This window comes from Vulpes vulpes, chromosome 7, assembly GCF_048418805.1.
Source record: "Vulpes vulpes isolate BD-2025 chromosome 7, VulVul3, whole genome shotgun sequence".
Taxonomy (NCBI): domain Eukaryota; kingdom Metazoa; phylum Chordata; class Mammalia; order Carnivora; family Canidae; genus Vulpes; species Vulpes vulpes.
Window position 1 is genome coordinate 20,167,940 of NC_132786.1, and position 16,228 is coordinate 20,184,167.

At 49.7% G+C, this 16,228-nt stretch overlaps 1 protein-coding gene across 29 annotated transcripts in view; it reads right to left on the reverse strand.

Moving 5' to 3' along the window:
* PRKAG2 (protein kinase AMP-activated non-catalytic subunit gamma 2) overlaps positions 1 to 16,228 on the reverse strand; it is a 268,436-nt gene that overhangs the window by 151,365 nt on the left and 100,843 nt on the right. The window lies entirely within an intron of this gene.

The following is a 16,228-nucleotide window of genomic DNA, read 5'->3' on the forward strand; positions in this document are numbered from 1 at the left end:
GATCCCAGGGCCCTCCCTACAGGGATCCTGCTTCTCCCTCTGCCTATGTCTGCCTCTCTTTGTGTCTCTCATGAATAAATAAAATGTTAAAAAAAAATAAAACAAAATAAACCAGGAGCACCTGACGACTCAGTTGGTAGAACATGTGACTCTTGATCTCAGGGTCATGAGTTTGAGCCCCACATTGGGCATAGAGACTACTTAAAAAGAAAAAATAAATAAATAAAAATCCACCTAAAAAAATAAAAGCAAAGCAGAACTTCTTTAGGAAAAGGCTACTGAACACGTGTTCCAGTAACAAAGAGGCATACTTGATTAGAAGGAAGATGAAAAGTTTTTGTCTAAGCCAATATAATATTCTTGTACTATATGATAAAGAATGGAGTGAGAGAGAACATTTCAAAGCTTAGTGACTAAATAGGAGTGTAAATTTGTATGGAAAATAAACAATGACTTTGGCGCGCCTGATGGCTCTGTGCTTTGTTTCCTGGTCACTCACTCATCAAGTAGTTATTAAACCTCCACCAAATGTACAGGACAGTTACTGATGGAGGAGATTAGTGCTACAAATAATTCAAAGACATTCTTGTCCTCTAAGAACTATATTTTAATTACTAAAATAATAATCCTGTTTGTTGAGTGCCTACCATAAGCCAGTTGGAGTGCTGGTCACCTCACAGTTATCTAACTGCAATCTTCCCAAAGCCCTGTGAGGCAGGCATTAATACCATTTTATTTAAAGATGAACAATGGGGGTGCCTGGGTGGCTCAATGGGTTAAGCATCTGCCTTCAGCTCAGGTCATGATCTCAGGGTCCTGGGATCAAGCCCCACATCAGTCTCCCTGCTCAGCGGGGAGCCTGCTTCTCGCTCTCCCTCTTCCTCCTCCCCTGCTCATGCTCTTTCTCTCTCGCTCTCAAATAAATAAAATATTAAAAAAAAAAAAAAAAGTGAGCCAGAGAGATAGCTTGACCAGGATCACACAGCTAACAGTTGGGAGAACACAGACTTGAATCTTCGTTATATGATTCCAAGGAAAATTCACCACCAGCACAGCAAGAGACTGGGCATTGCCCTAGGCTGAATGTTATGGGATGCAGAAGACCCCTGGGGACTGACTGGGGTGCTTTGGAAAGCTGCTCTATTCTCATTGGCACTTTTTGATCTTCAGGCTGGTGGGCTTAGAGGAGAAAGAAAGATGGACCATGTTTGAAAGTCCAGTCTGAGATACGGACCAGCCCTGCAGGTGGAGAGTCTGTGACACCTGACTTGACAGAGAAGCTTGCTGTGCTCTGGAAAGACAAGGCCAACCTGCTCACCAACCCCATAGATGCATGCAGGCTGCGGAGTAGAGGAGCAGGAAGCTCTGCTGTTTCCTCAGTGCTGCGTGGCCAGGACTCACAGCTCAGGGCCCCACACTGTCTGAAGTCACTCAACAGGAGCATCTGGTGCTTTGTAGAGGAGCATAAAGCGGAGAGAAGGTAAGTGTATCACCCAGATCATCCAGGGCCACTAGTTTGTTACTGAGATGGTAACGGAACATTCTGGAAAGAAATAGTGGACTTGGTCTAATTCAGCAAAAAGTTTTTGGCTCATACAGTTCCCTGTCCTGCAGGACAGATCCTGGAAAGCTTGAGATGGAAGGTTAAGGGCAGCTTTCAGCTTGACACGGACACAATCCCCAAAGAGACCCCCCACCTACACCAACATGGACTTTTGACCTCACTCGAAATGTTCTTCCCAGGGTCAGTTTTACCCAAGAGCAGAGGAAAAGGCTGCTGGTGACACCTGAGTTCAGAAACATACAGGCAGTGGTGTTCTGGAAAATGCTAAGCGGGCAGATCTTTGGGAGGCGGGGAGGACAGGTTTGTGGTCGGCCACACTCCGTGGTGTAGACGCTCAACAGTGACCTATTTCAAGGCACCAGCGGGGCTCGGACAGTCTTGCAAGATTCCTGATAGTTTAACAATCAGCTCGCTCACCCCTAGGGTCCTCCTGTTTGACTCACACGTGCCTACAATATCTTCAACTGGAGAGGATGTTTCTTATGCCACAGAGAGATGAATGCTGATATGCTGGCAGAGGGGACCTGGTCACACTGAGGTTCAGTCACCAAGGACCCTGCCTCCAACACATTGACTGAGGGGCCAGAAGAGATGATCACTCACTCCCTTCTTCACCGTTTCCACCAGCTAATGGTCTCAAACGAACGGGAGCGGCGACACTTTACATAGCTCTGATTCAGCCAGCAGGAATATGTTCTGATGGAATGCTTTCCATACTTGGAACTTTTTTTTTTTTTTAAGGGAAGGGCTGGAAGAAAAGGAACTAGTGGCTACCAAGATGGAACAACCTTTTGTTAAAAAAAAAAAAATTATGTATTAGAGAATGAGAAAGAACATGAGAGCACAAGCGGAGAGCAAGGTAGAGGGCCAGAGGCAGAGGGAGAAGTAGGCTTGATCCCAGGACCCTGAGATCATGACCTGAGCTTAAGGCAGACAACTTAACCAACTGAACCACCTAGGGGTCCCAGGAACTTCTTTTAAAATGTATTTTTAAAGGTCTTTCTAGATCATACTTTACAAGTCACTTGTTGGGGCTGGAATAGGACCAGGTGACTGGGGCAAGAGATGGCTTCTGTCCTAGCACTTGCCCCAGGCCGAGGGAACACGGCCTCCCTGATCAGCACTTGGAGGTTCTACAAGGTTGGGGGGTGGGGTGGGTGGAATTATGGGTAATTCAGGTTGCGTTGTTTTTTGTTGTTGGAACTGTAGTTTTTCGACTATGAGGCTACACACCTGACAACCAGAAAAATAAAACAGCCCTGAAGAGTAGTACTTCCTGCAGACATGGCATACTGTGCGCTGGCTTCATTATTTTGTGTGTTTGTGTTTTCTTCTCTTGCGACTCCCTGGTAGTGGGAGCCTCACTTGCTAGAACCAGAATCAGCACTGGGTGGGTGAGTTCTTAGAGGTGGCTCATGAGTCAGGAGGCAGGCCAGGGAAGACAAGCAGGCTGTTGTCTGGGCTCCTCAGTCAGCGTGGGGGCAGCATAGCCTGACCCGGGGTGATCTTGACAGAAGGCCCTGGAACCAAGGGAGGCGGTTGTGATGGATCTCCTGCCCTTGGCCAACCAAAGGTCTGCACTCCCCCAAAGGCAGAATCCTTAGGGTGAGCAAGGTAGAGGGCAGGGCCACAGGGTGACAATGGGGGACAGGTGCCCTTACCCTCATGTGTGCATTTTACCAGAGGGGACTCTGTGCATAGGTGAATGGTGGTGCAAACCATTCAGTAGCAAGAGTGTGGAGGGGACTTTCTAACGAGTGGCACTGCTGGAGACAGAAGAGATGGAGAAGGGACATCAAAGGGAGGGCAGACAGGCCAGCAGGACAGGCCAGGGGCTAGAAAACTCCCTGTGCAGCCTGCTGCCCCTCCACACTACGAGCATTAGCAAGTACATGGACTTCTGATGTGTGACACCTCCCAGCGACCCTAGTGATCACCAAGATGCAGGTGATCTAGGAGGCCTTGTTTCCATAGCCTGGGGGTGACTGCAAAGATATAAGACCTCCGTGGCCCCAATAACTTGGTCCCGTTTCCAGACTTCTGGTTGTGGCCCCAACCAGGACGTGTCCCCTCTCTGCAGTAGACAGCATGGGTGATGCCAAGCTCCCCTTGTCATCCCATCCCTGTACACACAACTGTGCGCAGCAGCAGAGGGCCCTGACTGGTGAGGGGGTCCCCATGGGGCCACGCAGGTCATTGGGACAATCCCATCCATCTCCTTCAGGAGCTCAGGTTGGGCAGTCCAGGGAATATTCACAGGAGCAATCCACTCTGATGCCCACTCTTCCTGGGGATTTCTAGTTATATTAAAAAAATTTTTTAAGGCCAAAAACTTTATCATTGAAGTGATTTGTGTACTGTGTTATGTGCAGCTGTGAACAACTGACCAAAATAGTCACAAGCAGCCAGGATGAGAGAGAAGCACCTAGGCTCTGCAGACCATACTCACTAAAGGCTCTTGGTGCCCTCAGGATGGGTTCTCATGGCCCAGACGCACCCCTCAAACATGCCCTTGCACCTGGGGTCAAGGACGCCTTCCACTTGAACAGAGCGTAGAGACTTTTCCCAAAGTGCCACGTGGGGAGGTAGGAGGCCAACCCTTGCTGTTCAATTGAAGAAATAAGAGAGGCTCAGAGAAGTAAAATGATTTTCCCAGGATCCCACGGAAGGCCAGGGTTAGGGCTGGCATCAGACACAGGGTCCAGTTCCCCCGTCCTGGGCCTTTGGGATCTGGGGTCGCCTCTTCTCTGTGGGGATGTGCGAAGAGTAAATAAAGACACTTCAACTGAAAATTCATTCGGAGACCTTTGAGGACCATGTGATAGTACCTGAAAAGCACCCAGATCCCTGAAAGTCTATGAGCCAAACAGAATCCCATTATGTAAGAGGGCAGTGGGCCCCTCGGAGCGGGGCAGCCACACGCGTTAGCACATAGTTGCTCATGCTCTCCTGCTGGTTGCAAAATACTGTGTCATATTTCATGGAAAGTTCTAAAGGTCACCATGGCACTTGACTGTGAGTGAGACTGCTGTGTCACCTCATGGGGCTTCCGTGTCCCTTCCCTGAGCTGTTTATGCAGCCGAGGCTCTGGAGAGTGACACACCCCCACCCTGCCTCAGGCACCTGTGCCCACACTTGCGAGTCACTCCAGCACGCGCACAGCTCACTCACAGCTGCCCCACGAGCTGGAGTTTTGAGACTCCAGTTTGAGTGACAAGAGGGTGATTTTCTTGGCAAAGACAAACCAAACCACCTCAGCGTAAATAGTTCAACACACACCAATGACATCTAAGCCCCATGACAATAGGGGTATCATCTTTAAAAATACAGAAGTGTTCAGGAAAAGTGAGAAACGATGGCAATAACTATTTTTAGCATGCTCAAGTGTAGCACCTAGAAGTATGAATCCCTAGATGGTCTTAAAATCTTCCAGGGGGTTGGGCAGCCCGGGTGGCTCAGTGGTTTAGCGCTGCCTTCAGCCCAGGGCGTGATCCTGGAGACCTGGGATCGGGTCCCACGTCAGGCTCCCTGCATGGAGCCTGCTTCTCCCTCTGCCTGTGTCTCTGCCTCTCTCTCTGTGTGTGTCTCTCATGAATAAATAAATAAAATCTTTAAAAAATAAAATAAATAAAATAAAATCTTCTGGGGACATCATGTACCCTATGGGGCCCCCCAGTGTGTGTGTGGGGGGGTCGTCATGGCCTTTATAGTCCCTGGGGGTCTCTCTGCCAGGCCAAGAGCTCTGCGGGTGGCAGAGACCAGAGCTGCTCCCAACTCCAGCATTCAGAGGGTCCAGGGTGAACCCTGGGCTCTGGAGCTGTAGAGTGGTGCCTTTCACACACTAGATTCCAAAGATTCTAGAGGCCGAGCATCTGGATCTTCCATTTAGTTCTCTCCCTGAGTTATGTCCTGGAAGGGCCTGAGTGATAAAGGAATGTGCAGAATCCTTGGCAGAGGTCAAGACCTCATCAACTCCCCCAGAGTGTGGCCACCTAAGCCTTCACCTCCCGGGCAGCCAAGCACGGTTTCTTTTTCCAGAATCCGGGGCTCCTCGTGGAGGCCCTAGCTGCTTTTCTCTTTCTAACATCTGGAAGCCACTGGTTTAAAATGAGACCTGAGCTGAAGTTTGCCTTTAATCTGTTTCTTCTGAACAGCGACATATACCATGAAACAGGACGATAAACAGGAAGGTTTTAAATTCTCAGGTCCAACACAGCACCTGAAAGCCACATTGGCTTCACTTATCAGGATGCGATTTTGAGCCATTTAGTTTATTCTTCCATTTTCCTCTCATAAAAGAGATCATAGCACCACCTGAGCCCATTCCCTGGAAGTTCTGAGGGGATCAAATGAGATAAAATTGTAAAAGTATCTTGAAAGCCACAGAGCATTGTACAGAGAGCATCGTCTCAACCTTCAAGCAGCCCGGAAAGAGCCTTGCTGGCTCAGACTCCAAGGGCCTCAAAGACATCCGTGGGGAAAACCACAGCAAAGCCTCAGTTACTGAAAGGCACCTCCTTGGGCCAGACCCAGGGCTGGCTGCCTGGGCTCAGCGTCGGGGGAGGGAGCTGCTAGGAGCAGCCCATGTGCTGGTCCTGCTCCCAATCTCCACCCAGGACTCACGAGTAATTGGACAAAACCCCACTCATCAGCCCAAACACTCAAAGCCCAAGCATTTTATTTCTTCAGTGAGGAACCAAGGGACTTTGCTACTAATGATTTACTCTTTTTAACCACATGCACAAAGAATATTGGTTCTTAGCACCATGTTGCAATGGGGGCTGCTATTCAGGCAAGAACACGGCTGCAGAGCATGCAGCTGGCACAAGTAAAGAGACAGGAAGGATCAGAGGGCAGAAGCCCTCACAGTACATAATGGGGTCCCTGCATCTCAGTGCTGGCTGCCTGGGTTTGCCGGGGCACATCACGGGGCAACCCGGTCAGGGCCCTAAATCATCTGTAAAGAGTGACGTTATGTTTCATATCTTTTGAATAAGGAAATGGCAAAGTGTATAGTGCATCTAACACTTAAAAAGATGCCTGTTGGGTGCTTAATGGTTTAAGTTTCAAATACCCAGCACGTAGGCTGGATAACGTCCCTAGGCTGGTTCACTTCTTGATATTGCCAAGATATCAAAATAGTATTCAGACTGCCTGCTGACACAGATTGACCTTACCCCAAACTGGTCGGATGTGACCGTCGTCACCGTCTCACCTCAACTTACTTTCCATTACTCTAAAGGAGGTGATACTGCCCCTAAGGAAGTGAAAATGGCTCTTGGAAAGGTGCACGTACTCTTTTCACATATAAAGTGCAGGTAGACACATAGTATATACATAGTATATGCTACATCTCTTCTACTAAAATTGCAAGGGGGAGATTAGTAACCAATGTTTAAGAAGGGTACTTGGGGTGGAGGGTGATAAAAAGAAAAGGCTGATTAATTTTAAAAAGGAAGGCAGACAGGGACTTTGCTGAGTATTCATCATCCATCGTAATTAGACAACATACAAGCTGGGACAGTGATAAGCCACAAAATAGTTGAATGTGTACATAATTTTGAAAGATTCCTTTCGGGTTTGGGTACAGCAGGCAGGGGACTAACTGCCTTTCAGTATCCATCACTGAACTGTTTGGTCTTTTTTTCAATCATGTGACTGAGCTGCTTTACTGAAACGAAAATGTAAAGAGAATAAAACACAAACAAAAAAAAATCTCATAATTGGGGATCAGTATCTACAGCAAGGAAAATCAGCAAGGTGCGTTCTCAGTACATTGCTTCCACAAAAAGCTAAAAAAAAGAAAAGAAAAGAAAAATGTTGGGCAACCCTTCTGTAAGCAGCAGCATGAAGAAAGAGCACCTCCTGGCATGCATGCCATCTGGCTGTTATCTCTTATCTCTGGCCCAGAGGTGGAAGATTAGCCAGGAACATTACCCCCATCTTTCCCCAATGAGGAGAATGTGCAAAGGGGAGGTGGGTGGTGGGGGGGTTGGGGTAACTGAGTGACAGGCACTGAGGAGGGCACTTGATGGGATGAGAACTGGGTGTTATACTATATGTTGGCAAATCGAACTTCGATAAAAACAAATGAAAAAAAAATGTTTGAGAATGTAGCTTCCTCCCTTCAGGCGATGACGTGGGGCTGGTGGAGGAAGGGTTCCTGCTGGATCAGAGGGTGAGGAGGACGGTGGGGGTTCTCCTCCCAGAAACCTAGGAGCCACAAGAGCCAGGGCAGCGTGCCCCTCACATGTCCCCCACCCAGGGGAAAGGCTGGAAAGAAACTGGACCCACTGCAGTCAAGGGACTCCTTGACGTTTGGAGGGTAAGACTCAGAAACAATGCTCCAGAGAATCTGTTGTCTTCCTCTTCCCTCCCTGGAGGCTTTAGGGGAGCAGTCAGACCCCGAGCCAGCCTGTCACGATGTGGTGACAATGAGGCAGGCCTCTCCTCCATCAGCCTGTCCTGGAGTCTCCATACTCAACGGGCTGTGGTCACCGGCAACCCCACACCTTCGTTTCAACAAGTCTAAGCGCCCAGACGGGCCAAGTACTAAGGAGCAATACATTCAAGTATTTTTGGTCATCAACATCTTGCTGTCATTGAAAATGTAAGTTTTTTTTAAACATTTTATTTATTGGGGGTAGCCCCGGTGGTGCAGCGGTTTGGTGCCGCCTGCAGCCTGGTGTGTGATCCTGGAGACCCGGGATCGAGTCCCATATCGGGCTCCCTGCATGGAGCCTGCTTCTCCCTCTGCCTGTGTCTCTGCCTCTCTCTATGTCTATGAATAAATAAACAAAATCTTAAAAAAAATAAAAAAAATAAAACATTTTATTTATTTATTTATTGGGGACACAGAGAAAGGCAGAGACACAGGCAGAGAGAGTAGCAGGCTCCCTGTGGGGAGCTTGATATAGGACTTGATCTCAGGACTCTGGGATCATGACCTGAACCAAAGGCGGACACTCAACCACTGAGCCACCCAAGTGCCCCGAAAGTACAAGTTTTTGTATAGCAAAGGACACGATGGAGAGGAAGAAAAAACAGCCCACAGAAAAGGAGAAGAAATCCGCGAAGCACACATTTGCTAAGTGTCTGGCAACTGAATGTAGAAGGAACATCTATAATTCAGCAACAAAAAGACAATCCAATGGAAAAATGAATAGACATTTGCCCAGAGAAGATATACAAGGGGCCCTAAGTGCATGGGAAAACGCCCGATGTCCCAAGGAAAGGCCGGGTCAAAACCACACTCAGATAGCACCTTGCATCCACCAGGAGGGCAACAGCAACAAGTGGGAAGTTGCAGGTGTTGGGGAGGTGGAGTGACGGGAAGCCTCAGGTGTTGTCGGGGGGAATGCATGATGCCACAGCTGCTATGGAAGACAGCGTGGACATTCCCCATCAAGTTCAACACAGAGTTGCCACAGAACCCAGAAAGTCCACGCCTAGCTATCCACCCCAAAGAGCTGAAAACAAGTGTTCAGAGACGTGAATATCGAGGTTCACAGCAGCATTATTCACAGTAGCCAAAAGGTGGACACAACCCAAACGTCCATCAACAGATGGACAGATAAACAACATGTGGCCTGTCTGTACAATGGGCTAGTATTCTTGGATAAAAAAGAACAGAACCCTGGCACCTGCTACGACTACAACGTGGATACATCTTCAAAACGGCACGCTGAGTAAAAGCAGCCAGACATGAAAGGTTATATTTTGTATGATTCTATTATATGAAGTGTCCAGAAGAGGTAAATCAAAAGAGGCAGGAAATAGATCTGTGTTGCCAGGAACGAGGAGGAAGGGGAACTGGGAGTAGTGGGTGTAAGGTTTCCATTTGGGGCGATGAAAAAGTTCTGAAAGTAGATGGTGGTGAAGGATGCACAGCCATGTGAACATACTTAATGCCTCTGAACTATACACTTTAAAATGGTTAAGACAAGGCACCTGGATGGCTCAGTCGGTTGAGTGTCTGACTCTTGGTTTGGGCTCAGGTCACAATCTCAGGGTCATGAGATCGAACCCCACATCAGGCTCTGCACTCAGTGGGGAATCTGCTTAGGATTCTCTGTCTCCCTCTGCCCATCCCCTACAAAATAAAATTAAATAAACTAGTTAAGATGATAAATGATAGGTTGCATTTTACCACACAAAAAAGAGTTAAATTAGGGATGCCTGGGTGGCTCAGCAGTTGAGTAGTCTGCCTTTACCTCTGGGCGTGATTCTGGATTCCTGGGATCAAGTCCCACATCAGGCTCCTTGCATGAAGCCTGCTTCTCCTCCCTCTGCCTGTGTCTCTGCCTCTCTTCCAGTGTCTCTCATGAATGAATAAATAAAATCTTTAAAGAAAGAGCTAAATTAGACCATGCAGATGATAGAGGAAAATATACATGAATTCCCCTACCATCCGGATTTAGGGAAAGGCTTTCTATTGACGCTTAAGTGTTTTTACCTACAGTCCAAGAGCCATTTCCATGTTTCTTGAGAGTCATCCAATCATGTCTGTTGCCATATTGGCTCAAAAATATCATCTCTGTTTTTTTAAGGCCACATAGCAGTCTACTCTGTGGACATATCTTCTTTGTTGTATCCAGCTACTCTCCTAGATGCAAGCCTATTTCAGTGTCTGCTGAGAGGACCTAGAAGCAGTGATGCCCCAGCAGCTGTGAGTACATTTAGCACCTAGATCCTATTTCTAAATTATATTGGCCACTAAAAGTAGCAAGGGCTCTTTGGAGATTCCAGGTCAGGGCAGGGAAAGGAAAAGATGAGACCGGAAGACTTTGTTTTACCAGAAAGTAAGGCAGTGCTCCTAACATGACAATGGGGACAGTCACAGGAAACAGGGACCAGCCCAAGGGGCTCCTGCCAGCAAGAACAAGATAATAATCATGACAAACCAAACCACTGAATAAAAGGACATACCTACATACGTACATATGTAGGAAAGGAAATTTCCTTCCTTAGTAGAATCCCAACTAATCAATATATATATAGCAATAACTCAGGCAAAACTAATCAATTGATGCTAAAACTCACAAATGAAAGTTTGATGAGAGATTTTTATGTAATTCCAAAGCAGCTCCCCATGAAATATTTATTGCTTACGAAGGGAAAAACAGCAATTTTGTTAGGACCTCACCATGGTAGCTACTTCCCTTAACCAGGGGATGGGTCTGCATCACTAGTAGTGGGTCAGAGCGACATCATGTGCTTCCCCTTGCGACACGAGGACAGGACATCAGGCCTGTGGCACTGCTGCCCAACCAGCAAACCCAAATCTAATTGTAAGGATGCATCAGACAAACCCTGAATGAAGCAGAGTCTGCCCAGTAACCGGCCTGTGGTCTTGGAAAATGTTGGGATCATGAGAGACAAGACTGAGGTAGCTCCAGATTGACAGTCTTGGGAGAAAGGAGAATCACATGCAGTGCCCGACTGGGGGCTTCCTCTTCCAAAACATGATGCTATGGAGATAACTCGTGAACAGTGAATGAAGCCTGTAGTTCAGTGAATACGATCAGATTAATGTCAATTTCTTGATTTAAAAAAAAAACGATTTTATTTATTTATTTATGAGAGACACTCAGAGAGAAGCAGAGACACAGGCAGAGGAGAAGCAGGTTTCCTTCAGGGAGCCCGATGCAGGACTCGATCCCAGGACCCTGGGATCATGCCCTGAGCCAAAGGCAGATGCTCAACCGCTGAGCCAGCCAGGTGCCCCTATTTCTTGATTTTGATAATTAAACTCTACTTTGGAGTATGTGCCTGTTTTTATAAAATATACACTGAAGCATTTAGGGGTACAAGGACATTATGCCCTGCAACTCATTTTTGACGGTTCAGATTTTAGATAAACACACATAAATATTTATGTATTGGGGGTGGGGGAGATATAAGCCATTGCGTGAAAATGTTCACAGTGGGGAATCAGGCTGGAGGGTATATGAGAATTCTCTGTACTATTTTTGCAATTTTTTCTGTGTGTGTGAAATTGCCAAATAAAATGTTATTTTTAAAAAGGAATTAAGAAATAAAGCAGCAGGGCAAGAATGCAAGGTTCATTAGCATCTCCTTTCACTCTGCCCCACAATCACCCAGGCAGGCTTTTAAAGCGCTGGAGAGCTCTACCAGTTCTCTGGGGGAACGGAGATTCTACTGGAAAATTTCCCTTGGCTTCTCCCAAACAGCAACACCGCCCCTTAGAATAACAACCCAGCGGCTGGGCGGCTGGCGCCCAGGATACCTTTCAGGGACACCTGCGTGGTAGCCAGCAGAGGGCGCTCTCCCAGAGGACCCACGCTGGGTGCCAGGCCACATAGCTCTGCGATGTGTTGGCTGAACTTTTCAGGAAACTTGGATGCCACACATACTTTTCCTTTCTTTGCGGGTAGGCGAGATGAGTCACGTTTTTCTGAAGTCGGCTCAGGCCCCAGGATTCAGTCTCACCAGCTGCCCTGATCCAGAAGGCTCCAGCAGCAGCGGGTGAGCCCAGGGCCCTGGCCCGGCTTTGGCTGAGCCAGGGCAGCTCAGGGGAGGTCAGAGGACGGGGCACAGCACTCTGGAGCACGGGCAACTCAGGGAAAGTCTTACTTACCCTGGGGAGGGGGGACCCCAGCTCTGGCTCAGAGCCCTCCAGCCCCACCGCCTTCTCCCATCTCACGGTCCCTAATCAGGGCCTACTGATTCTTCAGGCCTGGCTGGTCCATTCATTTGTTCATTGCTCCTCCCCCCCCCCCGCCCCCCCGCCTTCATTCACTCAAACCGCCTCTCTGATAGCGGGGACCCCAGGACAGAGAGCTGAAGCCCAGGCCAACCCCTGCGCCTGCCTGGAAGAAGAGGTGCTGCAGGTTCCCCAGGAGGTAGTAGAAATGGAGCCTGGCGTGTATGAAGTGTATTTCAGGATCAACGCCCACGACAAGGAAAGAAAGGAGGCAGGGTTGGGCCACAGACCTAAGTGAGGGGCAATGCAGACCCAACGAGGCCCCTGCAGAGAGTTCCAGAGCGGAGATGATGCCCCAGAGTTGTCCTGAGTGGGGCGAGGGGGCCAGTCCTTCACACTCATGTGCAGGCCAGCTCAGGAGGGGGCATGACCCTGTGTCAGGGTGTTCCCTGTCATGGGCACAGCCAGCAGCTTGGGGTCTGAATCCCTCATTCCTGAAGGGAATGGTGTGCATCCCTGGATGGGGAATGTCAGGGGCCAGGCAGGCAGGCAGCCAAGGGCCAGGGTGTGTGGGATGTGGTGAGACTTCAGATTTCCACTTGAGTGTGGTGGGGAGGAATGAGGGTAGGGGAGTTGAAAAGGATGATAAGATTTATGATTTAAAACAGGGGAACGCAATCCCACCGGCCATCTGCTTTTATAAATAAAGATTTATCGGAATGCAGTTCACATTATGTCTACGGCTGCGTATCTTCAAGAGACACCAGGTGGCCCACAAAGCCTAAAATATTTACCATCAGGCCTTGTCCAGGAAACATGTGCTGGCCCTGATTTGAAAAGACTCTCTCCTTCCACAGCCTCCCTAGCAGCCAGATGGCCCCTCACAGGGTCCGAGGCCCCTCAAGACCCTGCCCAGTACTCACCCTCCATTTGCACCACTCCATTTAATGGCTGAGTTTACATTCTATCACCCACATATGCCAAGGGGCTGCTCCAGGGCTGTCAGGACCCTGGCGGGAGTGGGTTCCCAGAGCAGTGGAGTGACAGTCCTTGGTATCTCCACCTGTGTCAGGAACAGCCTTTCCAGCCTCCACCCAACGACAACCCTGCCTAACCCTGTGGAGGGGCCCCAGCTGTGTCCTGCTCAGCCTCTGGGTACGTCCTGTGTCCATCACGGGAAGGAAGAGGGCCACATCAATGATGAGTCCAAAAGACGAGCTAATGTGTACGAGGAGAAAATGAGTGAAAGAAAATAAAGTCAGGGCCCAGAGGCCATAAGCAGGGATTCCATCCACTCTGGCAGCTGGAATTGGGAGCATGTGGTAAAAGTGAGCAACATCTGGCTGGGGTTAGGGTGCGGAGAAGCCCGTGTCTGCCCATCCTAGGGCTGGGAAGGGAGAGTTTTAGGGTCCCTTAAGGCGCATCATGGGGCAAGTTTCCCTGCTCGCCATGTGCCTTCAGCATCTTGGAAAGGTTGCAGATTGCTGGCTGAGCCCCCACCCCACCCCAGGCCTCTTGCTGCTGCAGCATAGGCACCTGCCACACAGGTCCTGGGACCTGCTCTGAGAGCGAGGTTCAAAACCAGGCCTGCAAATGATGCCCTGAGACCATTGGCAAACACGAGAATCTGCTTACGTGGAAGCAAGGGCTGGACCACATACTCAGGACACCCTAGAGCTGACTCCTTTCAATGGAGGTGCCACAGCTTCTGTGGCTGAGAGCTTCTGGGCTTCTTGTTACTGCGCCTGGACATATCAGCCAGTTGCACCCAGGTGCAGAGCATAGCACCCAGGCACTCACCTGCACTGCTGGCAGGTCCCCCGCTCCATCCGCTGGGCACACAAGGCGCTGCCCCTGCAGCTGTGTGGCCCAGGCTCCCTTGTGAGCTGGCTTCCAGCTGGGGTGAGAGAGAGAGGCCTTGGGAAGCATCTCTAGCCGTGGCTGCATCCCCTCCGGTTCCCAATGCGACAGCCAGGCAGACTGACCTCAGCTCCGGGGCCCAGTTCCACCGGCCATGTCTGCGCGCCCTTGCCTCATGCTGCCCTCCTCCCTCCACCTCATCTACCCAGGAAGGCACAGGCTTTTTTACTGATCTCTGGTTTGCCTCCCTGACTCTAGCCTGGCTTCTCAACAACACCCTCACGTTTATAACTATAGAGCCCCGAGGTCCTGGCTGTTGGGAACGCACAGGTAGTTTGCTGGCACCGGTAGGACCCCGACTGACACTTCACATGAACAGATTCCTTAAGAGGACAGGAGAAGAAAGCAGCCTCCAGTTCCAGACCCAAGGGCTGAGGGACACGTGCCACTCTGTGGGCCCTCATAGGCGCGACAGGCTGGTGGCACTCATGGGCTGATGGGCCGCCTGGGGCTGGCCGGGCAAGCTGAGGCAGGGAGGTTCCCGGCACCGGGGGAGCCCTTGGTGTGTGAATCAGAGACTCAAGGTTCTAAATTAAAGTTCATTCCTCTGTACCCAGCACAGAACCTCTGGCATTTCACGGGAAAACAAACTTTTATTTGAAAAATAAACTCGAGTTGCCGGGAGAGAAAGGAGGAGCTCTCCATAATCCAAGACAGACATGGTGTGAAAGGACCAGAAGTTTTCCAAGTTAAACAAACTTCTCTGGAAAGCCTGTGCAAATTTCAAAAGGCTGTCCTGGCATCCATTGATACAGACCCATGGACAAGGAGCTGGCCTGACAGCCCTCAGATGCAACCAACCTGCTCCAGGACGACAGTCATCTGTGGCGGGGTTTTGGGGTTTTAGTTGAAGTATGAACAGAGAATTGATTGATTTTGGGTGTTCAAAGTACCCACGACCTTGGGCACAGTGGTGAGCCAATCTTAGAACCTGGAACTTGGAACGTCCAGCATTGCACATCCCTGGCAAATCCCCAGAGCTTCCTTCCACCCAAATGATTGTGCTCTAGAAGCTCCCAGCCAGCCTTGCTTCGCAGGCATTCCACACCCGTCCTGCGGGTCATGACCATCTATGGTGGTATCTTCCAAAGTGCAGCCCCGGCCCCACCCCACCACCAAACCAGCTGTGTGGGCCAGAGAAGGCATGCTTCTAGAACAGGCAAGCATCGAAGTGAAACTAGAACGCAGGGGCCAGGGGCAATACTGTTCTGGGGCAATACCGTTCCTTGAGAAATGGTTTTCAGTCTCATGTACGCACGTGCTGGATGACAGCCTGAGACATCTCCCTTGCTGGGGGTCGCAGCCCAAGACGTTCTGAACCCACTGTGAAGCTTCTGGCTTCATCTTCATGCCCCAGGCTGAAAGTTCCTTCGACCTGGCTGATGCAGACTCCCTGGGTGCCAAGGTCTGTCCTCCACCTTCTCCTCTTTGCCCGTCCTACAGATCCAAGAGTCACGACCTCGAGTAGCCGTCAATATAATCACAGTAGGTGGCTGTCCAGGTCAATGATTTTCAAAAATAACGCTTCCGCCAGTAGCAGTCACTCGGTGTGAACTGCTGCCCATACAGGTGCCATTTCTTGCTCAGTAGGGGGGAGGGGGGACCGCTGGCAAAATGCCACCCTATCTTAGCCGCCAAGAGCCACCACTGCCCAATCGTGGGGTTCTGAGAAGACAACAGCTTCCTAAAAAGCATGGTTTTGGTGTTAGAAATTCCCTCTCAGTTATATGCTGCAGGTGGCAACTGCCCCCGAAATATGTGACCTTTAGTTTCTATACTGAACATCTTAGTTTGAACACCTTTGTCAAACCCTTCCCAAAGACAATTTCAGTCCAAGGCTGGAGGGAAAGGTTAAAGGCACTGTAGCTCTCAGAGTCCGGAGCCCACACAAGAGGAAGAAGACAGAGAAGGGAGCCCTGGGGCCCCCAAAATGACTTTGCCCCGTTACTGTGTGATAAGGACCAGCCCTTTCCCTGCAGGTGACGGCAGCTTTACATCCCTCCTCCAGACACACCTGCTCATCCAGGTGCATCTGCAGGCCAGGTCCCCAGGCTCTCCTCGGGGAGGGCAACAGTCGG